This window comes from Aquarana catesbeiana, linkage group LG10 (genome assembly GCF_042186555.1).
Source record: "Aquarana catesbeiana isolate 2022-GZ linkage group LG10, ASM4218655v1, whole genome shotgun sequence".
In the NCBI taxonomy this organism is placed as follows: Eukaryota; Metazoa; Chordata; class Amphibia; order Anura; family Ranidae; genus Aquarana; species Aquarana catesbeiana.
Genome location: NC_133333.1, coordinates 91419280 through 91444830, shown reverse-complemented (window position 1 = coordinate 91444830; position 25551 = coordinate 91419280).

The window sequence follows — 25551 nt, the reverse complement described above, 5'->3', positions numbered from 1 at the left end:
GTCCGCACAAAGCAAAGAATGTGTGGTGTCTCTTGGCCTGAAAAATCATGGTGGTAAAAAAAAAAATTAATAATAATACTAAGAATAATAGAAAAAGGAAAAATAACAGTCAGGGAGGATGGTAGGTTGCTGAGTGGCATCCGAGGGTAGCATGGGAGATGTCTTCTTCTTCAGAGATATGCAGGATTTATAGTCCCGTCTCGACTGCTTGTAGATGTAGATGTATTTTCTACTTCTTAGGATGCAGGAGAGGAAGTCCCATAACAGCTGCAATGGGGTGTAGTGAAGGCCTCCAGGTGGGTTTCATGTATAGTGAGACACTACCGGGGGGGAGATCCCCTATCCTGGTTCCTGCGATTCGGATGTGCTAAGGTGTCCATCCATTGTGATGCCTCTCTGGGATCCGTAAAGAAATAGGCCTTGCCCTGGTAGATGATGCGCAAACGTGCAGGATATAACATGCCATATGGAAGATGAAGCTCACGTAGCCTGCGTTTAATTGCCAGAAAAGTGGCTCTCTGCTTCTGCGTGGCTACAGAAAAATCTGGGAAAATGGTGATGTTATTGCCATTGAAGGATACTTTGCCCCTCTCTCTAGCTACTCTGAGAATAGCCTCTCTGTCACGGAAGTGCAGCAGCTTTATAATCATGGCACGTGGTGGGGACCCAGGTGGCAGAGGGCGCATGGGGATTCTGTGTGCCCTTTCTATGGCGAACATCGGTGAAAAGGTGTTTGCCCCAAACTCATTCAGCAGCCATCTTTCCATGAATGTTTCTGGTGTTTTGCCCTCAGCACCCTCTGGGAACCCCAGAAAGCGCAAATTGTTCCTTCTGAGGCGGTCTTCCATATCAGTGAGCTTATCTGTAGTGTATTCATGGGCCTGCCGCAATTCCCTCACAGAGCCCTGTAAGGGACGTGTCTCATCTTCCATATCACTAATGCGTTGTTCAGCATTAGTCACTCTATGGCGAATATTGTGGACATCTTGTTTCAAAAAGGATAGTTCTGTTTTGATGGTGTCCATTTGTGTGGTGAGGGATGCATGGCTGTGCTGGATGGCTGCCATAATCTGGGACAGTGATGGCTCTGCAGGGCCTGCATCCCCTCTGTCTGTTCTGGGGGATTGAGGATCATGTCCCTCCGCAGGGGAGAATAGGAGGGGGTCTTCTGGGCTTAAGGTAGGGGGGGATCTTTGTGACTCACCCTTCCCCATGAGCTGCTTCCAGGGTGTGGATGTTAAGGCTGCCTGCCGCTGTTTGTCTCCCTCATGCTGAGCGGCGCCATTTTGCTGCGGCCTGCATGGCGGTACCGACGGCCCGGTTCCTGGGGCCTCCTCCATCGGTGGGCCGTATTTGACCATCCCCGGATGGTCTCAGTGCTCTCCGGGTGCTGTGGGGGTATATAGGACCCTCGGATGTCGGCCTCTATCTCAGGATTTGAGCAGGATATGTGCGGTGTGGACGGAGCTCAGGCTGTGCACGTCCTCACATCCCAGGTGCTCCAATAGGTGACGTTTAAACAACTCTACATGTTGCATGTTTTAAGTTACAGAGGAGGTCTAGGGCTAGAATTATTGTTTTCGCTCTACCAGTCGCAGCGATACCTCACATGTGTGGTTTGGACACCGTATTCATATGCGGCGCTACTCACGTATGCGTTTGCATTTGCGTGCGAGCTCGGTGGGACGGGGCCCGTTTAAAAAAATTTTTTTCTTATTTATTTTACCTTTTTTTTTTACATTGCTTTAAAAAAAAAGTGTCACTTTTATTCCTATTACAAGAAATGTAAACATCCCTTGTAATAGAAAAAAAACATGACAGGACCTCTTAAATATGGGATCTGGGGTCAAAAAGACCTCAGATCTCATATTTACACCTAAATGCAACTTAAAAAAAAAATTGGCATTTAAAATTTTTTTTTTTTTAAATGGCCCTTTAAAAGCTGTGGGCAGAAGTGACGTTTTGACGTCGCTTCCGCCCAACGTCGTTATGGAGACGGGTGGGCGCCATCTTCCCCTCATTTGTCTCCATGCCCAGCCAGGGTGAAGACCCGATTGCCTCTGCCGCTGCCGACGGATCCGGTAAGCAGCAGAGGGCACTGGAGCATGGCGGGATGGGGGGTGCCCCTCTCCTGCCGCCGATAAAAGTAATCTTGCGGCGAATCCGCCGCAGAGACCACTCTTATCAGAAACCGTCCACCGGCCGAACACGAGGATACCAGGGTTGTGGCAGCTAACTGTGGCCATAACAACGATATCCCCCGTCAAAGTTAGGACGTATATCGGCGTGCGGCGGTCTGGAAGTGGTTAAAGATTCATAAAGAAATGCACCCAGTAAAAATATGCGATTTTGCTCTATGTTTTATTTGACATTTGTTGGGTGCATCTTTTTAGGTTGAATATTACCACAATAAATCTTAATCGTATAGACGAGGCTTTGAGTAAATCTTTGTGAAGATCTTTTTGGCAAATCTTTTTAAATAATAGGAGTCCATTCATTCATCTCTTTACAGTTGCTGTCCATGGTGCTGATGTTTTGTAAAACAGTTTTCAGCCCTATGAATAGACAATGCTTTTTTTTTTTTTTTTTTTTCTTTTACTTGTTTTTACTTTAACCACTTGCCGACCAGGCTTTTTCCTGGCACTTTTTGTTTACAAGTTTAAATCAGTATTTTTTGCTTATAAAAAATTACTTATAACTCCCAAACATTATACTTTTTCTTAGCAGAGACAAAATCGTGATCATTGCAATTTTTTATGTCACACAGCATTTGCGCAGTAGTTTTCCAAACGCAATTGTTTGGGAAACACCCCCCCCCCGCCCCAGTATTTACCCCAATCGTTTTGTATAATGTGAAAGATGATGTTACCCCGAGTAAATAGATACCTAACATTTCACGCTTTAAAATTGCGCATGGTCGTGGCATGACGACAAACTACAATACTTAAAAAGCTCCATAGGCAACGTTTTCAACACCTTTACAGGTTACCTGTTTAAAGTTACAGAGGAGATCTAGCACTAGAATTATTGCTCTCGCTTTAACATTTGTGGCGATACCTCACATGTGTTGTGTGAATATCGTTTACATATGCATGCGTGATATACATTTGTGTTTGCTTCTGTGCACGAGCACAGAGGGATGGGGGCGATTTACTTTTTTTTTTCCTATTTATTTTACTTTTTATTTTTACACTGACTCTTTAATTTTTTTATAACTTATAAATTTGTCACTTTATCAATGTAAATATCCCTTGTAATATAAATAAGGATGGCAGATCCTCTTTATGGAGAGATCTGGGGTTAAAAAGACCCCAAATCTCTTCCTTACCTTTTAAAAGCAAAAGATCAGAAAATATATATATATATATTTTTTTTTTCTTAAAGAAAAAATAAAATAAAATTACTTCCAGCCTGGACTGGAAGTAATGTTATGACATTGCTCCGGTCCTCCAAGGGCAGTATTAACTCTTTGACCGCCTATAAGAGCAGACGGCCACACCATCGAATAATTTCTTGGGTGAATTGACAGAAACGGTAAGCCCGAGAAACACCGCTTAGACCTGTTTCATTAGAAAGCTGGCCGCTGGCTCCAAAAAGTGATACCAGGGTTATGGCTGATATCTTCAGATATGATCCTAGTAAACCACTTGCAAACCACAATGTATATATACATATTGTAGTTGGCAAGTGGTTAAAGAAATAACTGAAAAGTTCACTGGCTCACCAGTCTGCAAGAGGGCATCAAGTGTACAGCCCTCCTGCTATACTACCAGTCCACATGTCCTTCAGCCTTAGCAGGGTCCTTTCAGAGAAGAAAAAAAAGGGTCCTTCTGCCTAAGCACTGGTGATTATGCTGAAGGGCACTAGGTTCTTCAGCATCCTTGTTGCCCAGGAGGGTTTGTCAACACAGAAGAGTTATATACCAACTATACAATTAGAAGTTTTCCTCTCCCTGGTGAGGTTCCTGGCAAGGGAGCTTTGTATACTATCCCTCTCAAAGCAGCCCCAAACGCTGGGGGTCATGTGGGCTCGTAGAAATCATAGCAATGGGGCTGCAGTTTCACTTTTATCTATCTATGGAGATAGCAGGCTGCATGCCTGGAGCGCTGGAGTGGTAAGTTCTGGGAGGAGGATGCTATGCAGCTTTTATTTTTTAAGTAAAAAAAAAAAAAAACAGTCCTGGAAATAAGACAGCTTTAGCACCTCCCATGGTAAAAAAAGGAAATTCCCCACTCCAAACCTGTGAGCAGTCTGAATTTTGTGCAAGGTGGAAAAATGGGCACAATTTCAAATTTCAGAACAAATCTTTAATTACTGAGTGATAAATACAATGAATGGTACAGAAAAGTACTTTACCAAGGAAAAAGAGATGCAGATGGATGTTATGCAATGCATTTTTCACCCAGTGAATGTTGGGCCAAAATGGGTGAAAATCGTTGTGGTAAACAGAGTGAATGTGGAAAATCAAATCTTGCTAAAAAAAAAAAAATGGCAAATGGATGAATTCCCATTTGAATTAATGATAAATAAACCCCATAGATTTTACATGATTTAGTTCATTACAAAAAATATAGCAATGATTAGAAAAGAAGTTGGGCTGGGCAGATTTAAAATTAATATTTCTCATGAAGGAAAACTTAATTTTAACCAATCATTTCCCTTTTATCTAGTTATGTGTACTTGTAATTTCCATTCATTTAATATGAGCACAAGAAATACTTGGCCAGAAGGTTAAAAACAAACTCATAGCAGTGCATTAAAGTGACTGAAGAGCCTTTTTGGATTATACTGCATGTGCCGTCATATATACAAATGTCTGAAAGAATTTGCTTGGTCTCCATGGCAACCAATCTTTTTTTTCCTTTCAGGTGGTAAGAAACACAAAACTAAATGCAGGGATTTATTTGTGCTTAAAGGTAGAATTGGCACTTCTTCTTTCACACACTTTTATACACAGAACCCACTGAGTTCCATGAACGGCTTATTCACAAAAAAACCCGGCTTAAAGCTTAACTACAGGCAGATAAAAAAGATACAAATTTAAGAAAATTAAATCTCAACCCAAGAACAAAAATTGAATATATTACAGCTTACCAGTCTTTAGGCAGGTGCAAGTTTTCCTCCATCCAATAAGTGGCACTATACAGATGGCGTGGAGTCTTCGGAGAAAATTGTCCCCTCAGGGATTTCGTTGGTATCTCAGATGTATCAGCTGTTTGATTGGATACTGCAACTTCCATTGACCTTAGCAGCCATCTTGGTGTGGTACCTTATAAATCAAGGTGCCCATGTCATTCAGGTTCTCCTGGAGTGAGTGGTAGATTAGGGACATAGAGCCAGCTTGATAGGGAAAGCAAATAATGCAGGAAAAGGTTCCTGGCAAGTAGGGTCAGTACATGGACATCACCTGTCTTCAGGATCAGGAATGTGAGGTTCTTCCTAGAAACATGGGTCTAAAAAATATAGATACAGGGAGTGGCGCTGTGCATGAGGGAATAGGTGGCATATAATAATTTTCTAATGATTATGATTTATGTGTCTATAGGACATATTAAGGAGAACGATAAAAATTGGAAAAAGCTATATATATATCCCACATGTGGATCATGTAGTGCTAATAAGAAAGCACTACAGCGTGAGCAGAAAAAAGCCAATTGCCGGCTTCTGTTTGAAAGGAACATCGGTCACGAAGAGGAAGAGGCGAAGCTGCCTCATATGTGCCCACAAGTACCGCCTGCTAGTGCCACCTGCCAGTGCCACAAATCAGTGCTCACAGTGCCCCCAATCAGTGCCCACAGTAGTAAGTGCTGGTGATCAGTGCCACCTATCAGTGCCCACAAGTGCCACCTATCAATGCCCACCAGTGGTGCCAGTCAGTGCCTTATCAGTGCCACCTAGAAGTGCTGCCTATCAGTGTCACCGACCAGTGCTGATCAGTGCCCATCACTGCCACCCATCAGTGCCCATCAGTGCCAGCTATCAGTGCCATCTATCAGTACCACCTATTAGTGCCCTTCAGTGCCACCTATCAATGCCCTTCATTGCCACCCATCAGTGCCTACCATCAGTGCCCACCAATGCCACCTATCAGTGCCCACCAGTGCCACCTCATCAGTGTCCACCAGTGCCGCCTATTAGTGCCCATCAGTGCAGCCTATCAGTGCCCATCAGTGTAGCCTCATTAGCGTACATCAATGAAGGAGAAAAATTACCTGTTTGCAAAATGTATTAACAAATTATAAAACTTTTTTTATTTTTTTTTTTAAATCTGTCTTTTTAAATTTTTTTAACAAAAAATAAAAAACCCAGAGGTGATCGAATACCACCAAAAGAAAGCTCTATTTGTTGGGAAAAATTATAAAAATTTCATTTGGGTATAGTGTTGTATGACCGCACAATTATCGTTCAAAGAGTGACAGCGCTAAAAGCTGAAAATTGGTCTGGGCAGGAGGGGGGGTTTGGGTCCTCAGTAAGCAAGTGGTTAACTGACATCTGCGCAGTCATGCGATGCCGTAACCAAACAAAATTGACGTCCTTTTTTTCACACGACTAGAGCTTTCTTTTGGTGGTATTTGATCACCTTTGCGGTTTTAATTTTTTGTGTTATAAACAAAAAAATAGCCTGCTATGGCTCTTAAAGGAGCTGACGTACCAGTACGGCGATTTGCGGGAACGAGCCGACCTGCTCCCGTATAATGACCGTGGCTGGTCGGCAAGTGGTTAAGGACAAAGGCAGCACATGTTATTTGTGCTGGGTATAGTGCATTTCTGTCTAAAAATCGGAGTAAAATGGGTCATTTCAGACATTGTTCAGAAGAACAGCGTACTTTGATCAAAAAGTTGATTGGAAAGGGGAAAACATATAAAATAGTGTAGAAACTGATAGGCTGCTCAGCTAAAATTATAATAAATGCTTTACCCTACATTCACACCTATGTATTTCTTTAGTGCGTTTTGCGGAAACGCACTACAGTACATTTAACATGGTTTCGCACCAGAAATGCAAGTATTGCATTTGTGATGCGATTTTTGATGCATTTTTATTTTTCCCTTTTAAAGAGAAAATAAAAAACCGCCGAATGCAAAATGCATGAAAACTGCATGCAAAAACGTATCAACAACAAGGGTTTAAAAACGCAAAGCGCAATGCAAAACGTGCTTGAAAAATGCATCAAGCATCAAAACCAGAAAGATGTGGAAGAAAATGGAAAACTACCATTCAAATGGATCAAAGAATAACCAGAACGGCAAAGACTCAGTCAATGATCAACTCCAGGGTGATCAAAGAAGGTGTAAAATTACCTGTGAGTACTGTAACATTTAGAAGATGGCTTTGTGAAGCCAAGCTATCGGTAAGAACCCCCCGCAAAGTCCCATTGTTGAAAAAACGACATGTGGTGTAGAGGGTACAATTTGCCATTGACTGGCCTAAAGAGAAATGGCGCAACATGTTGTCGATTGATGAAACAAGATTGTTCTTTTTGGGTCTAAGGACCGCAGACAGTTTGTCAGATGACCCCCAAACACTGAATTCAAGCCATAGTACACTGTAAAGACAGTGAAGCATGGTGGTGCAAGCATCATGATATGAGGATGTTTCTCATACATACATAGATGTTTTGCATACATAAATTACATTAATATTGCATATATCATAGATCAGTTTGAATACATCAAAATACTTGAAGAGGTCATGTTGCCTTATGCCGAAGAGGAAATGCCCTTGAAATGGGTGTTTAAACAAGACAACAACCCCAAACGCACCAGTAACGAGCAGCATCATGGTTCCAGACCAACAAGATTAACGTTATGGAGTGGCCAGCCCAATCCCCAGACCTTAATTCAATAGAAAATTTGGGGGGGGGGGGGGGGGTGACATCAAAAATGCTGTCTTTGAGGTAAAACCAAGAAATGCAGAGGAATTGTGGAATGTAGTGCAATCTTCCTGGGCTGGAATACCTATTTACAGGTGCCAGAAGTTGGTTGACTCTCAGAAACAGTGCTTATACAACTAAATATTAGTTCAGTGATTTACAGGAAAGCTAAATCGTCAAGCATTTTTCAGTTTATACAGTAAAAGTTTGAGTTTGTGAAAAAAAATACAGACATGCTATTTTTTGGAAAAGCCTAATATTTCTTTTTCTTCACTTTCTGTAAAGTCATAACAAATTTGAAACATCTTTCTTCATGTTTTGATTTGGAATAGACTGTGCAGTGTTCCCAATGCATTTGCATGTATGGAAATAAAAGCTATTATAAGAATTTTGAGCTTTTCTCACATTTTTAACTGCCTCCCGCCCATCGTATAGTAAAATGGCGGCGGGCGGGATCCCCTCTCGTTCTGGGGCAACGTCATGTGATGTCACCCCAGTGCTGCCTCACTAGCGTGCCCACCGGGGGCCACAGCGTGGCGATTTCGGTCACGCTGTGCCCCTGATCTCGGTAAAGAGCCGATGACATGGCACCTTATCCATGTGATCGTCTGTGTCCAACAACAGCCGAACACGTGTGAACACGGAAGTGCTGTTTATTGGCTCTCCTCACCACACATGAACAGAGTGTGAGGCAAGGAGAACCAATCAGCAGCATCTTCTCGCAGGGGAGACTGTACAAGTAATCTGGGCACTGATCATCAGTGCCCTGATGATCAGTGCAGCCCCAGCAGTGTCCAGAAGTGATGCCAATCAGTGCCCATCAGTGACACCAATCAGTGCTGCCTTTCAGTGCCCAGTGCCTGCTCATCCATTCTGCCCATCAGTTCCCACCAGTGCCACCTATCAGTGTTAATCAGTGCCACATATTAATGCCCAGCAGTGCGGTATATTAGTGCCTCCTCACTGCCACCTAATCAGTGCCCATAAGTGCCGCCTCATCAATGTCCATAAGTCCTGCCTCATCAGTGCCTATCAGTGCTGCCTATCAGTGCCCATCAATGACTTGCACCAGCACACATCAGTGAAGGAGAAAAATTACTTATTTACAAAATTTACTGACAGAGACTTTTTAGCAAAAAATGAAAAACCCAGTGGTGATTAAATACACCAAAAGAAAGCTCTATTTGTGGTAAGAAAATTATAAAAATTAAATTTGGGTACAGTGTTGCATTACCGTGCAATTGTCATTCAAAATGGGACAGCACTGAAAGCTGAAAATTGGCCTGGGCAGGAAGAGGGTAAAGGTGCCTGGTTTTGAAGCAGCTAAAAACACTGCCATTATTTTTAACACAACTGTATTTATTTCATCTATGTATACAGCTGTTTGACAGAAGTTTAGCTTTAAGGACCTATTCACACCAGGTACAGTGGAACTGTGTTGGGAGACTGCTTCAGCACAGTCCCACTGCAAGACAAGGCAAAAATGCCTTGTTTACTACAGTAAGGGAAAAAAGTATTTGATCCCCTGCTGATTTTGTACGTTTGCCCATTGACAAAGAAATGATCAGTCTATAATTTTAATGGTAGGTTTATTTTAACAGTGAGAGACAGAATAACAACAAAAATATACAGAAAAAAAAATTCATTTCAAAAAAGTTATAACTTGATTTGCATTTTAATGAGTGAAATAAGTATCTGATCCCCTATAAATCAGCAAGATTTCTGGCTCCCGGGTGTCTTCTATACAGATAACGAGCTGAGATTAGGAGATTAGGAGTGCTCCTAATCTCAGCTTGTTACCTGCATAAAAGACAGAAGCAATCAATAAATCAATCAGATTCCAATCTCTCCACCATGGCCAAGACCAAAGAGCTGTCCAAGGATGGCAGGGACAAGATTATAGACCTGCACAAGTCTGGAATGGACTACAAGACCATCACCAAGCAGCTTGGTGAGAGGGTGACAACAGTTGGTGCGATTATTCGCAAATGGAAGGAACACAGACTAATGCCCTGTACACACGGTCGTATTTTCCAATGGAAAATGTGTGATAGGACCTTGTTGTCAGAAATTCCGACCATGTGTGGGCTCCATCACACATTTTCTATAGGAATTTCAGACACAAAAAGTTTGAGAGCAGGCTATAAAATTTTCCGACAACAAAATCCGTTGTCGGAAATTCCGATCGTGTGTACACAAATCTGACGCACAAAGTGCCACGCATGCTCAGAATAAGTTAAGAGACGAAAGCCATTGGCTACTGCCCCGTTTATAGTCCTGATGTACGTGTTTTACGTCACCACGTTCAGAACGATCGGATTTTCCGACAACTTTGTGTGACCGTGTGTATGCAAAACTAGTTTGAGCCAACATCCGTCGGAAAAAATCCACGGAATGTCCAATCAATGTCCGTGTGTACAGGGCATAACTATCAATCTCCCTCGGTCTGGGGCTCCATGCAGGATCTCGCCTCGTAGAGTTTCAATGATCATGAGAACAGTGAGGAATTGGCCCAGAACTACACGGAAGAATCTTGTTATTGCATGTGTTTGGTTCACACTACTGCAGTGGTTTATTGGCAGTGTGCAATGAAAAAAGTACAGACTTTTTTTTTCAATGCAGCACTGTTGGCAGCCAATAGAATTTTATGAAACTGTGTGACATTTCATTATAGTTAATTTACATAAAAAAATAAGAGAAAGAACAGATCACTGCAGTTGTCCCTCCCTTATCTGGTATGAATTGACCCTACGGATGATGGAGCGTCACCTTGTTTACGGAGAAGTAGCTAGATGAACATAGCATATATGATTCGGAATTGTAAATCATATCCTGAGATTTACGATTAGGTCAAGGTTAAAGCTCCAACTTTAAAAATAAAAAATACTCTCAGGCTTCAGTCACTTTATCTCTGTCAAGTAAAGTCAGAAAATGTATCAACAAACTAGCTCTGTTGCTGCATCAAATTGTCTATCCTGAACAAGGACCTTTTGCCCCAGAGAAATGGTGCAGTGTGCGGATAGATAGGAAGGCATTCATTTTCAGGACAACCTGGCATTTTGCGTCTTTTAAATAGCACAGACCTCCTCTCATCATGTACAACTCTATATACATCTTGTTCTTCAGCGATTTCAGATCTCAGCTGGAACTGCTTCCCGTCACTTAGTAATCACTGTTCCCATTTACCTGTCTGGGATTTCCATTACGTCTCTTGTTATCCACATTGAAACATACATCATCTGTTCATTAAAGTATAATCTTCAAATTATACAGCCGCTGGGGGAACAAGGATGCACAGCATGCAGACATTAACCAGGATCAATATCTGGTGTGGATTGAGTTTACTAGGTGAGTAAGAGAAGGTGGAGAGACAAAGAGACATAAATGGAGGGAAGAGGACGGAATAAGAACAGAGAAAGCAAAGAATTGTAAGGGCACTTTCACACTGAGCAGTGCCGAGCATCGGCGGTAAAGCCGTCATTTTTGCGGCGCTTTTCAGCCACTAGTGGGGCACTTTTAACCCCCGCTAACGGGTGAAAAAGGGTTAAAAGCGCCAGCAAAGTGTCGCTGCAGCGGCGCTTTGCCGGCGCTTTGACAGCGCTGCCCATTTGATTTCCTGCTGCTTGCAGGCCTTTTTTGAGCATCCTGGCAGCGCACCACTCCAGTGTGAAAGCCCTCGGGCTTTCACGTTGGAGTGAAAGGAGAGGCACTTTGCAGGCGCTATTTTTAGCGCTATAACGCCTGTAAAGCGTCTCAGTGTGAAAGGGGTCCAAGAGATAAACCTTGAAAAGTTTAAGGATGAAGATGTAAAAAAAAAAAAAAAAAAAAACAAGCAATGTGATGGCGCATTAAAGCAGTATTAAATCCAAAAATGTAATTTATTGCAGTTTACCAATTCCCATATGTGATGACTGCACACGTTTTCTTATTTTATGCTTTTTTTCCCCTCTGTGATCTGACCAGTATGATACTCCTGTATGAGGATAAAGGAGAACAGTAGCATTGTCAGACTTGGGGGTGGGGAGTGCTAGCTTTACTAGCAGATTTAGATACACTAACAAATTAAAGCCAAACTCCAGCTCACACTGCAGTTACACAAACAGTTGCAGAAACAGTATTTTTTTTTCTTTTGGGATGAAGGTGTTTGCATGAATAAAAAAAGCTGATCGTGGTAAGCACCCCTTTCAGTGCTAAATGGTTTCTCTCAACAATCTAACTGCTAAATTTGCAGGAAAGCTTGTTCTTTTGAAAAACAATCATCCGGTGAAAATACAGGAAATAAGGCCTATAAAGAAAAGTGATGCAACAATAGCATCTAAGAATTGGTAAGCTGCAATACAATAAATGTTTGCTTTTGGGTTTATTACTGCTTTAAGAATGTCTCTCTACTGGTAGGTCTGATGATTTCCCATTTCATATCCACAAAAGAGCTAAATATCTTATAGGATTTTGTACTTTTTAAAGTGGTCCCGAATCCATAGTTAAAGCATTAAGATTGCAGTAAGGTATGGGAAACATGGTTCCCTGAAGGGTTTTAATATCATATACTCTCTTGGTAGGCCTCCACTGTCTCATTGCAAAACTGAAATTATTATTGTAAATAGGGAACTTGCTTAAGCATTCAGTACACAAGAATTTCCACCTGGTTGGTTCTTTATAAGGCTTGACCAATTAAAAAAATTCAAAAATGCTTGATATCAGTGGTGTTCATACAACACTAGGAGACCAAAAAGCTTAGGTTGGAAGGTACCTTTTTTTGATGGTAATATATATATTTTTTAAAGAGGTTATTTTTTTTACCTGTTTAATCAGTAAAAAAAAACTTAAAAAATGCACTTGATATTTGTCCTGTATTAACAGAACACATGGAGACAAGAACAAATTTTGGAAGGTTTCTTTTGATGTTAAGGTGTCCATACTCTGTTTCACATTGTCTGTGGTGCAGTGGCGGCTGGTGCTCAAAATTTTTGGGGGAGCGCAAACGAACTGAAATATTCTAAAAAAAATACTTAAACAAAAACATCAATTGCAGTCACCGTACCCATCATATGCATCCAAATTCGCCCATCATATGCAGCCACTGTGCCCAGCAAATGCAACCAACTGTGTCCATCATATGCAGCCAACTGTGCCCATCATATGCAGCCAACTGTGCCCATCATATGCAGCCTCTGTGCCCATCATATGCAGCCACTGTGCCCAGCAAATGCAGCCAACTGTGCCCAGAAAATGCAGCCAACCGTGCCCAGCAAATACAGCAGTGGTGGAAGTGGGGAAAAAGACTGCGCTAAATTAGAACACAAGCTGCTAACACTCAAACATACAAAGTTCAAAGTGAATAATATAATAATAGTGTAGCTCTACTAAAAAGTGAAAATAAATCACAAAAAATGGATAATAAATAACACATCTAAAAAGAAACCAAAAAACAATATAAATTGGCTATGCTGAATATAACCCAGTGATGGTGTGAGAAAGAATGTCCACAGAAAATCTTAAATGGTATATTTCTCTAGTGAGAGTAATCCCAATTGTGAGATAAACAGTGTAAGGCTTGTCTGTAGTCAACAACAGCGGAACTCAAGATATAAATGGGTACTCTTACCAGCTGTGATGGACCCCAAATGCCATACGACAGAGGGATCAGACAGGCTTGGGATCTTATATTATGTATATCAGATGTTGTTGTAATCATCAGATGTCGCTCAGATACTGGACACAGATGGAAGAACCCGTTCAAGGTGGTATCCTCAGCTCCTGGACCGTGAAGGCTCCAAGTACTCTCCTGTTAAATAGCCGTTTTCAACGATGTTCCGTGAGGGCTCCAGGGAATGATCATGTAAGGTGCATTATAGTTTCAAAAAACTATTAGATAAGCACTTGAACGACCGCAACATACAGGGATATACAAGGTAATACTGACATATAATCACACACATAGGTTGGACTTGATGGACTTGTGTCTTTCTTCAACCTCACCTACTATGTAACTATGTAAGTTATTGCCATATAAAGTGTATGGGGACCCAGGTACTGCCCTAGGGGACATGTATCAATGCAAAAAAAAAGTTTTTAAAACAATTATTTTTAAAGGAGAAGTTTAATGATGCTTAAAGTGAAACAATAAAAATGAAATATTCCTTTAAATATCATGCCTAGGGGGTCCCCTTAGTCTGCCTGTAAAGTGGCACATCTGTGAGATGTATAGAACATGCTGCTGCTATAATGACATTTCGAAAGGAAAAAAATGTCATTTAAACTTGTTCGCAGCTGTAAAAAAAGAAAAACAAAAATGGCATGAGGTCCCCCCCAGTCAATACCAGGCCCTTTGAGTCTGGTATGGATTTTAAGGTGAATCCCATGCCAACATTTGCGTGGGTGCCCCCCAAAATCCATACCAGACCCTTATCCGAGCATGCAGCTTGGCATGTCAGAAAATGGGGGGGGGGGGGTGAGTGAACGTCCCCCCTCCTTAACCATACCAGGCCACATGCCCTCAACAAGGGGGGGTGGGTGCTTTGGAGCTTTGCGATCTCGCAGTGCATTATGGGGCGTTCCACGGCAGGCGAACGTCCCACAAGCTCCCCATATGTTCGTTTGTTCTTATGTTCGACTCAAACATCAGGCCCAACTCTAGTACTAACCCGGTGCAAAGGTGCAAATGGGCATGGTGTAGCGCCCTCCTTCTAGGGAAATAAAAGTCCATGGCCCTGGTGCACCGAGCTGGTATTATAGAATTATATTATAGAATTATAGCATCAGCAGTTCTCCAAAAAGCAATCATACATGCCTGAAAATCTACAACTATTTGCAATAATTGTAATAACACCAGATATTGTTGATCAATGGGAATTTACCGCCTTTTTAGGAAAGAATTTTTCTTTGGCTCCACAGGAGCTAATTGGACCATGCTTTCTATGTTTTTTTGCCTTCCCCTGGATCAACTTTGTAGTCTGTATATGGAGGGTTTCTATTTATTTATTTATTTCTATTGGTTGAACTAGGTCTTTTTTTTTCCAACTTGACTAACTCTGTAACTATATCTCTCAATCAGATTTTAACAAATACAAAACTTTAGGTTTCAGGCACATTGGGCGTATGCCCAGCTCTTCTAAACTCTTTTCTCCTGGCAGGATAAAAGCATTGTCAAAAACACATCCAAAGCCACGTTTTTGCAAACATGTTTTAGTGCGTTTAGGCGAATTTAAGCTCCTCAAGCCCTATATGTTATTACATTCATTGGTCAGAATACTAATTTATTATGGCCATTGAAATGAATGAATGTCCAAGCGTTTGACTCACTTAGGCAAGTTTAGATGTGTTTACATGCATTTAGATACATCAGGCACTTTTTCTGCTAAAATGCTGCTGTTCCTGAACACGCTGGCAGTGGGTTTTTTCTGCCTCTAAATGCCTGTAAACACCTATGTGTGTAAGAACACAGAGGGGTTGATTTACTAAAGGCAAATAGACTGTGCACTTTGCAAAGTGCAGTTGCACTCTGTAAGTGCAGTTGCTCCAGAGCTTAGTAAATGAGGTAAAGTGTAACCGCTTGCCGACCGGCTCACGCTGATATATGTTGGCAGAATGGCACGTACAGTCTTATTAACGTACCTGTATGTTTCCCTTTAGGAAGCGGCTTGTGGGCGCGTGTGCGCGCCGCAAGGTCCGTGAGTGTGATCGCGGGTCCCGAAGACTTGATGTCCGCGGGGATACCCGCGATCGTCTCATGGAGAGGTAGAACAGGGAAATGCTGATGTAAACAAGCATTTCCCCATTCTGCCTAGTGACACTGATCACAGCTCCCTGTAATTTGGAGTGGTGATCAGTGTCATGTCACACATAGCCCATCCCCCCCACAGTTAGAATCACTCCCTTGGACACACTTAACCCCTACAGTGCCCCCTAGTGGTTAACCCCTTCACTGCCAGTCATATTTACACAGTAATCAATGCATTTTTAATCGCACTGATCGCTGTATAAATGTGAATGGTCCCAAAATAGCGCCAAAAGTGTCCGATCTGTCCACCATAATGTCGCAGTCACAATAAAAATTGCTGATCGCCGCCATTACTAGTAAAAAAAAATTATTAATAAAAATGCCATAAAACTATCACCTATTTTGTAGACGCTATAACTTTTGCGCAAACCAATCAATAAACGCTTATTGCGATTTTTTTTTTTTTTACCAAAAATATGTAGAAGAATATGTATCGGCCTAAATTGAGGAAAAAAAAGTTTTTTTATATATTTTTGGGGGATATTTATTATAGCAAAAAGTTAAAAAAAAATGTGTTATCTCAAAATTGTCGCTATTTCTTTGTTTATAGCGCAAAAAATAAAAACTGCAGACGTGATCAAATACCACCAAAAAGAAAGCTCTATATGTGGGGAAAAAAGGACGTCAATTTTGTTTGGGAGCCACGTCGCACGACCGCGCAATTGTCAGTTAAAGCAGCGCAGTGCCAAATCGAAAAAAGTGCTCTGGTCTTTTGCCAGCCAAATGGTCTGGGGCTGAAGTGGTTAATTTGCAAAGAATACCCAATCACATGCAAGGAAAATAAAAAAACTGCATTTTGCTTGCACATGATTGGATGATGGAAGTCAGCAGAGCTTCTGCTCATGAACCAAGCTCTGGAGCAACTGCTCTTGCAGAGTGCAATTGCACTTTTCAAAGTGTACAGCATATTTGCCATTATTAAATCAACCCCATAGCCTAACATTGAGGGGTATTTAGAGGCAGAAAAAAATAAGATGCCTCTAAAAGTAAAAAAATCAAGATACCTTTAAAATGTCCAGTGTGCATGAGGCCTAACAATTCCTTAAAATATGGGAGATGTTTAGTAATATACTAAATGCAAACCTAAAACAAAAATCAACAATTTTTGTGGAAGAACATGGTATTAAATTGAAATCCTCCCAAATTATGCTCCAAGATCTCCCACACTTGTCTATCTCTTCCCCTGGGGCTAATGATCATGTATGCTTTCACTCCTATACTGTACAGGAAAGAAACAAACCTAGGGCTGTCACTGGTAATAATTTCCATGATTTTGACTGAAGTTGAATAACACATCCACATGGAAAAACAATGGTGTAGAGATGTCAGCTCTTCACTTGATAAAACTGTAAACATTTCACTCTAATGATTCATTGTACTTGCCAGATGTATCAATCTTATATTTTATTTCCTGACCATCTCTTTTCAAATGAAGATTTTCAATGTATTCTGCCCTTAGCAAAATGTCAAAGATTCTGTTTTAATCATTTTCTTACCCGGTATACCAAATGCATACTTCATTTTGTTACCATGTCATTTTCAATGAAGAGTCTCAATGTGTTCATTAAATGTATATTTATTTGTAGCAATAAGTAAATGAATCGAAAAGATCATGGAAAACCCGTGAATTAATAAATTGCACATTTTGGGATTAGCTTGAATGTATGGAGGCAGATTTGTCCTTTATGCAGAGAATCGTACTTCTGGATACATTTACTGTTTGAGAAGTTTTTGCCTGGTTTCTTCGATCTTCAGATCAAAGTTTGTTGATCTAGGTGGTGCCTATCAGGCCACCCATGACTCGAATTTTGGCTGCTTTAGCAGGGATCAGCAACATTCCAGCCACGTATGGACAGCATTAGAGCAGAAAAGAGGACAGTGAAAATAAAAAGTACTAAGGGTTGAAAAGAGCAATATGAAATGTTCTGTCACTGAATAATTAGAGAGCAGCAAGGTCATAATTTCTTAAAGTGGTTGACTATATCTATATATAGAAGTTTGAGTATTTAGATGGACGTTAATGTTGCTGTGAACTCTGCACAACCATAGTCAATACTAATATTATTACTGTATAGTTTTAGTGCATTTGAGCATGTCAAGGCAATGTTTGCTCTTTACTTTAGTGGACTGCAGTTTATACAACATAACAAGAGGGTCTTACAAGGAAAATTTGGTAAATTAAAGGAAAGATAATTTCACTATTATTAATTCTTTGCTTGTAAGGGGAGCCATAAACGTTTTCTATTTGTAGTGATCGGCAAATCTGTACCTATATTCTGTATGTAGGATTATCCACTATGAATCAGCTGTCTTTGGTGAACTGGTAAAGGGATCTTCTGGGTCCTGTTGCTGTCCACATCGGTACCATGCTTTTTGTTTTAGAGCAGGGGTCTCAAACTGGCAGCCCTCCAGCTGTTACGGAACTACATGTCCCATCATGCCTCTGCCTATGGGAGCCAAGGTTGTAACTGTGGAGGGCCACCAGTTTGAGAACCTTTTTTTAGAGTGTTGGACTCCCCTACCACTCAGGCTCTCATGCAGAAAGCGGCTCTCCCATCCAGCCTTGCTAATAAGAAGTCATAATGTGACTAGGCCACTAGGTAAATGTGTCTTATATTAATGATTTTTCACACAGGACTGGTTTACTAAAACTGGAGAATGCAAAATCTCCTGCAGCTCTGCATAGAAACCAATCAGCTTCCATGTTTTTTTGTCAAAGTTTAATCAAACAAGCTGACGTTAGAAGCTGATTGGCTACCATGCACACACAGCTGCACCAGATTGTTCACTCTTCAATTTTAGTAAATCAACTCCACAGTCTTATAATTGTAGCATGTAGCCACAGTGCACTTTCCCTTATTTGAACATTATTAAGACCTTCCGGCAAGTTCCCTAACATTTTCACTCACCACAGACTACCAAGGGAATTGTCCAATTGGAGGGCACATCCTTCATTGATGACGTGACTTTAAAAGAATGCATTTAGGACTCTGCAGTAGGGAGTGAACTGGTAAGGGGTCCTTACTCCCTGGATCAACAATATCTAGTGGTAATTCTTATAATTAAAAACAGACAAATATGTTTTGTACTTTAGAAACACTTCCAGCCTTTTTGACGCAATCTGTTGAGTTGGCTAGAACTAGTTCTAGTCTATTTCATCCTTTCCCAGTTCTTTCTGCAAAGAAGGCTTTATACATGCAAAGGGTAAACCTTTTTTTTATCCATTTGCAAAGAACACTCCTTGTCCTTTGCAATGACTTTAAAGTAAACAACTAACTTTGCATTAAGTTTACTATGTAGACCCCTTATGTATTTAAGGTGATCATATCCTTCTCAATTGCCTCTTCTCATAGAAGAATACATTCAGTTCAGTTATTCTTTACTCGAAATCTTAATAATTTAGTTGCTCTTCATACAGCACCTGGGTAATAAAATCTTAGCCTTCATCTGAGCTTTTTCACACAGGTATTTAGATACCTGATGGATAAGGGGACTGTAAAACAGCTGTCTGGGCTATCACAGGAAAAACAAGATCCTACATGATGAAATCTAATTGCTGACATACATTGTCGCAGACGTGGTGATAAGATTATAAAACAAAAAAGAGGAGCTGAAGAAAAGATGACTCTCAAAATGGAATTATCAATGATGAAAATGACTCCAGCGGTATACAAACATATGTCTACTACAGAGAAGATGAAAAGCCACAGATGCTGGAGCTTCAAGTGGAAAAAAAAAACCTGCCAGGAGATATCCTAAATAAGACCACAGAACTGCTATATTGAGGTATATTTCATACTGCAAAAAAATGACACTTTTGATACTGATTTTTTTTTTTTTTTCAAGTCAGAGGCTGCTGTGAAACATAATTATGTAATCCACCAGTACTATTTCACTTGCTATATATAGTCCTTACCTACATGACTTTCTCTATTTGTGCCAAAGTATCAGGAATGGTTTCTTAGAAGGACAAACCTGAAGCTGCTTTCAATAATTGTTGACCCTTCATAGTACTAAAAAGAACTGTTTCTCCCAATATAGGATGACAATGAACATGAACAACTGATGAATTAAAAAAATTCTAACAAAAGAAATTAATAAAACAATACTTTGCAATAAATGTAAAAATAATATCTGTTCTTAGTGAGTCAAAAAAAAATGATAGTAATTTGTGACCAGCAGCTAGACACTATAACTCAGTTATTGGGCACCAAACAACAATACAAATAATAAAGTGCAGTGATATCTCCCACAGGAATGCTACGCACACACGTTCTGCGCATGCGCAATTTGATTTTAGAGATCTGTATGGATTTTTACCTACATTTTGTTCACCTGTATTGGACAACCTTTTCCAGTCTCTTTTATGTATGCAGCATTGCAGCATTTCTATTAATAAAACACTACAAGAGACATTCTACACTATTTGGAGTTTTTTTTTTCCTTTTTGCATATCTTCAATTCCTGCCATTGATGCTGTCTGGTTAACACCTGATGTGTATGGATTCTTCCGGTGGGAGAAGCCTGAATATTTTGTCAGTGGATCCTCGATCCTACTAAGCGCTGTTTAATCCCCTGAATAAGGGAGGTCGCAGGCTCTCTGATAAGCCTTTTATCCTAATGAGGTGACGGGTATCACGGTGTCAAGCACTTGGTCTACGCTCCATATTGCACATGAGATCCCTTCCATTGGATTTCAGCTACACATGAACTTTTTTATATCTGCACTGTTTTTTGCACTTATATTGTACTTTAACGCACGCCTGTGCATTGCCATATATGCATTTTGTTGTCTGTATTATTGCACATTAATTGCATTGACTTGCACATTCACATTGTTATATATGCATTTTTGTTGTCTGTACTATTGCACATTAATCACATTGAATTGCACATTTGCACTTTATTGATACAACACATGTTATTTATACATGGGGTCATTTTTTGCAATAGTTTGCAATGCTTACCCATGAAGGAGCCACTTGATGTTTTGAGTACCCTGTTCCTGTGACTCTGCAAATAACATCACACACTCTGACACCCCTAGCTAGGTGGGGAATATTTAATGCAGATGTATAGAAACAACAGTAATAACACAGCAAGGATATGTGTGTGTGGGTGTGTGTATATATGAAGGAAACAAACAGAAGGTGCCTCTAAGTGCAGAAAACAAAATGCTTTAATTGCCAAAGGATAAAAATACACATACTAGCTTTAAAATATAGCAAGGCTCATCATATGGATGTAAAAGGGAGTCCAGCGGCAGGTGGTCCGAGGGGTGGTCCAGTGTGCAGATTGATGGCATAGATCCCAACTGACCAGCTGAGGGGGGCCGCAGGAGAGAGGACCAGGAAGGACAACCATGCTGCCAGGACCAGCATGGAAAGCAGGACCCGGCTGTGACGTCAGCGGAAAGGTGCCAGCGTTCGCGTTAGCGCGCGTCCGCCTATGGGCGCTGGTAGGCGTGTTCCTGGTGGTGCTGGTGTGCGCGCCAGTGTCCGTGGACGCGCTCGGGCGTGTGCAGGTGCGCGGGCACCTGTGCGTACCGGCGCACGCACGTGCGCGGCGTTTGGCGCCAATCAGCCTATTTAGGCTTGCTGTACTCTCTGCTCAGTGCTGCCTGATCAACAGCTCCTGTACCTAAGTTCCCGTACCTGCTCCGTGTTCCTGTGTTCCTGACTTTTGATCTGTTGACAACCCGGCTTGCTTACTGGACTTTCCTGACTTCTGCCTGCACCTGACCCCTTGTTTGACCTCGCTCCTGCCTGCTCATCTTGTACTTCTGCTGCCCATCTGTTGCTGAACTCTGCCTGTGTGTGACCAGTCTACAGCTCCTGCTCAGCATCTGTTGCCTGTGCTCCTGATTACTACCTGCTGTTGGAGGACCACCTCCCTTCTGGCATCCCGGACTCCTGTACCAGGCTCTCATACCACTCCACACTCGTGGGTTCCCTGTCTGCTCTATCAGGGGCCGCGAGTCGGATATGTAAGGAAGCCTACCCTCTGCCCAAGCGGACTCACCGGTCTGGTAAGTGAGAGACCTGACACCAGCATTCTGTAAAAAAATTCTGTGATTCCCCTTATACCGCTTGTCAGCATGTCAGGGCCCAACTCCTATATTAGAGTGCTCAGGTCAATGTCCCTTTAAGAACTGATACAAACACTGACTGTTACTTGCAGACAACACTGTCCCTCTTTGGTCAAACTCCTGAATCAGCAGGTGAGCTCTTTCCATCTTATCAAGCCAGCTCAGTCTGTCAGAACTACACCTCCCACAATCCTAGCAGTCCATATCCTGTGTGCTCTCCTATTAAGTAGTAAGTAGGCTCAACACTGACTGTACATTATTCTACAGTAAGAGCACTCTCTTGTAGCTGTACGTGTGTAAAAGCCTCCTCTGCTGCCAGACACAGAATCCTTTTCCTGCCAGTGCTGCAGACTTGGCTACAGGTTTGTTCTATATTCCTTGTTATTATTCCAATCAAAGAACCAGAGAGGGACAGAGGATAGTAGCAAACTAACAGTTATTCTATGGCTTTACAGTACAAATGATGACAACCTGTGTACTTGGGTCTGCTGACCGGCTTGAATTGCTGGGCTGATCCAGTTGAAGGCTTGCTAATGATGATCTCCTTGATCTTCTTGTGAACTGCATTATCGATTGTTTAACATTGTTAATGTGTTGCTAAATACCTTTTCTCATCAGCAGTATATAGCAGTCATGTGACTTCTATCCGTGTCTGGTTAAAGCTTGTAGGAGAGGTTTTCATTCTCCTCTGACTTTCCTATGAGGCTTTAAGACCCCTGACCCTTTGTTTGGACAGTGCTGATTGGCCCTGTGGTGATCACATGCACCCTCCCCAAAAAAAAAGAAAAATCTAGCAATATACACCTAACTGGGCGTGTGCAGAGTGACTCCAAAGGCTCTGTCTTATTAGGAGATAGATTGGGAACAGTGGAAGAAGGGGAAGACCAGAGAAGACAGGATCAAACAGCTTTTTTACACAATGGGGAGGATTATGTTTCACAGTGAGTATTACAAGCATGCTTTACTGCATATACCGACTGATTTTACTGTTGTGTGTTTAGTAACAATTTAAGTTCAATTACCACTGCCTACCTGGGTTTTAATTTAAGTGCGCATGTATGACCTGTGTGGTAAGGGTCATATATTTAAGGTGAGAGAGTGCCCAAAGGAGAAAAGGTGAAGATATTTTACATTTGCACATTTCTTCATTGGTTGCTACATTTGTTTTTGGATTAATTCATAAAACTGTATGGGTTTATTCTTTTCACTGTTTCACACTACACAGATGCTATTGTACTTAAGATTTGAGCATCTGGTTGTTTCAAGGGCGTCGCTATGGGGGGGTAGCCCGCACCAGGTGACACCCACCAGAGGGGTGACACCGGGGACCACAGCTACACAGTGCACTATATTGCGTGCAGTTGCAGACCTGCAGCAGAGTGGTGCAAGCAAGACACCTAGCTGTGCGAGGGAGGCTGCCTATAACACTCCCCAATCAGTGAAGCTAACCCTCAGTTCTCCAATATCTCCTTCAGCCGGAGTTAGTGGGTGGCACTGGGGGTGTGGCTGCCTCCTCCACTCCTCCCACAGACTTCTTTACTCTAGCTGATCCCGCAGCTGAAGGAGGAGAAAGAGGCGAGGACACAGCAGCCTCAAGTGTCTTCATCTGCAGCTATGCTGTAAGGTACTGCAAACTGTCACTGCATATATCCCTAACCTGCCCTATACCACCCCAAACTGCCCTATATTACCCTAACCTGCCCTATACCACCCCAAACTGCCCTATACCACCCCAAACTGCCCTATACCACCCCAAACTGCCCTATATTACCCTAACCTGCCCTATACCACCCCAACCTGCCCTATACCTTCCCAATCTGCCCTATATCACCCTAACCTGCCCTATACCACTCCAACCTGCACTATACCATCCCAAACTGCCCTATACCATCCAGACTGCCCTATATCACCCTAACCTGCCCTATACCCTGCTATACTACCCTAACCTGCCACTATACCACCCTATACTATCATTTACAGGGACCAGTTTGGGGTACGCCCGTGACCATGCACTGCCTGCAGGGTGCTAGGCAGGATACACGAGGGGTGACACCATGTTTTACCGCACCAGGTGACACCAACCCTAGTGATGCCACTGGGTTGTTTCACATTACATTTTTTGCACCAATATTTCTGTTTTACATTATACTTATGTGATTTTATTCAACACCTGATTATCAATGATTTTATATTGCACTTTTAGTCTGCTTACTGTGTTTTGAATATAATAGTGTTTTTTCAGTGCAGCATATACACACTTATTAAAGGAATTATTAAAGGAATTTCTGATCATGTGTACGCGGCATTAGTTTCGTTTCTCTCTGGTGCTTTGTTCCTCTGTTATCAGCATGAGTCTCTTCTAAGAAGTTTTCTGGACACATAAGATAAATTTGTGACAGGGGAGGGAGCTCAGCACACAGCTTTTTTATTCAGAACACAGCTCTGTATCCTGCCTTGGTTCCTGTGCAGTGTGTGGAGGGGGGCCCCTTCATCCTATCAGCTCTCATACACTGTAACTGCAGCTCTCCACCCCCTCCTCTCTGCTCCTCACAGATGCAGAAGGATTTTATCACAAATCTGCACTTTTGAAGGGATGTAGGGAAGAGAAGACGGCAGATAAACAAGTAAAATGTATGTAGGAGGATTTATTTAATCTCTGTGTATCACCTGAAGCTATTCACTTCACTGGGTATATGAGAGGGTCTACAACCACTTTAAAGCGGAGTTCCACACAAAAATGGAACTTCCGCTTTTCGGAACCCTCCCCCCCCCGGTGTCACATTTGGCACCTTTCAGGGGGGTGCAGATACCTGTCTAAGACAGGTATTTGCACCTACTTCCGGCATAGACTCCCATGGGAGTCTATGCCTCTTCCTGTCTCTCTGCGCTGTCTCCCGGGAAACACACAGCTCCCAGGAGAGAGCGGGGACCACTTGGGACGCGCAGCGCGACTCGCGCATGCGCAGTAGGGAACCGGGAAGTGAAGCCGCAACGCTTCACTTCCTGATTCCCTCACCTAGGATGGCAGCGGCAGCTGCCGAGAACCGAGCGGGTTCTCGGCGTCGCCTGCCGACATCGCTGAACTCTGGGACAGGTAAGTGGCCATGTATTAAAAGTCTGCAGCTGCAGTATTTGTAGCTGCTGGCTTTTAATATTTTTTTTTTTAGATGATGTAGGTGGACCCCCGCTTTAAGAGCAATGTCATGCAGGGTTTTTCCACAATGTGAGTTGTATAAATTTAAACATTTTCAGAATTGTTACATTCTAAGCTCAAATTCATCAGCTCAGCACATAGTTTGCTGCTGAGTGTTTCTTCTTGTCACATTGATGCGAATGAACAGTAATCATTTTTGGATACTAGGGATGTATAACAAATTGCAGTATGATAATGATCATAAAACTAAATGAAACCTAGTACATTTCTCTGCATGCTGTAAGAATGTTTGTGAACACATTTTTATTACATAGGACAATACTACTTGGTTGACTCCTGCTTTAACAGATATCAATAATTCTGCATGCTGATTGTTTTTAATATCTATAACTGGAACATTCAATTTAATGTTCTGCCACCTCTCCCAGAGCAATTCACAAATTCTGTCCTTCTCCAGGCTCTTTCAATCAGTTACTGGCTCTGTTTGCAAGTATAAAATATAGTCACGTCCAGGTCCCAAAGCAGAGGCGTATAACTGATGTGATAGTAGTTAGTGGATGTGTAGAAAGACATCTGTCACTGAGATAATATTTGCACATTAATAATGTACGGTTGGTATTCTACCCTCTGGACTAATTTGGATAGATTTTTTTGT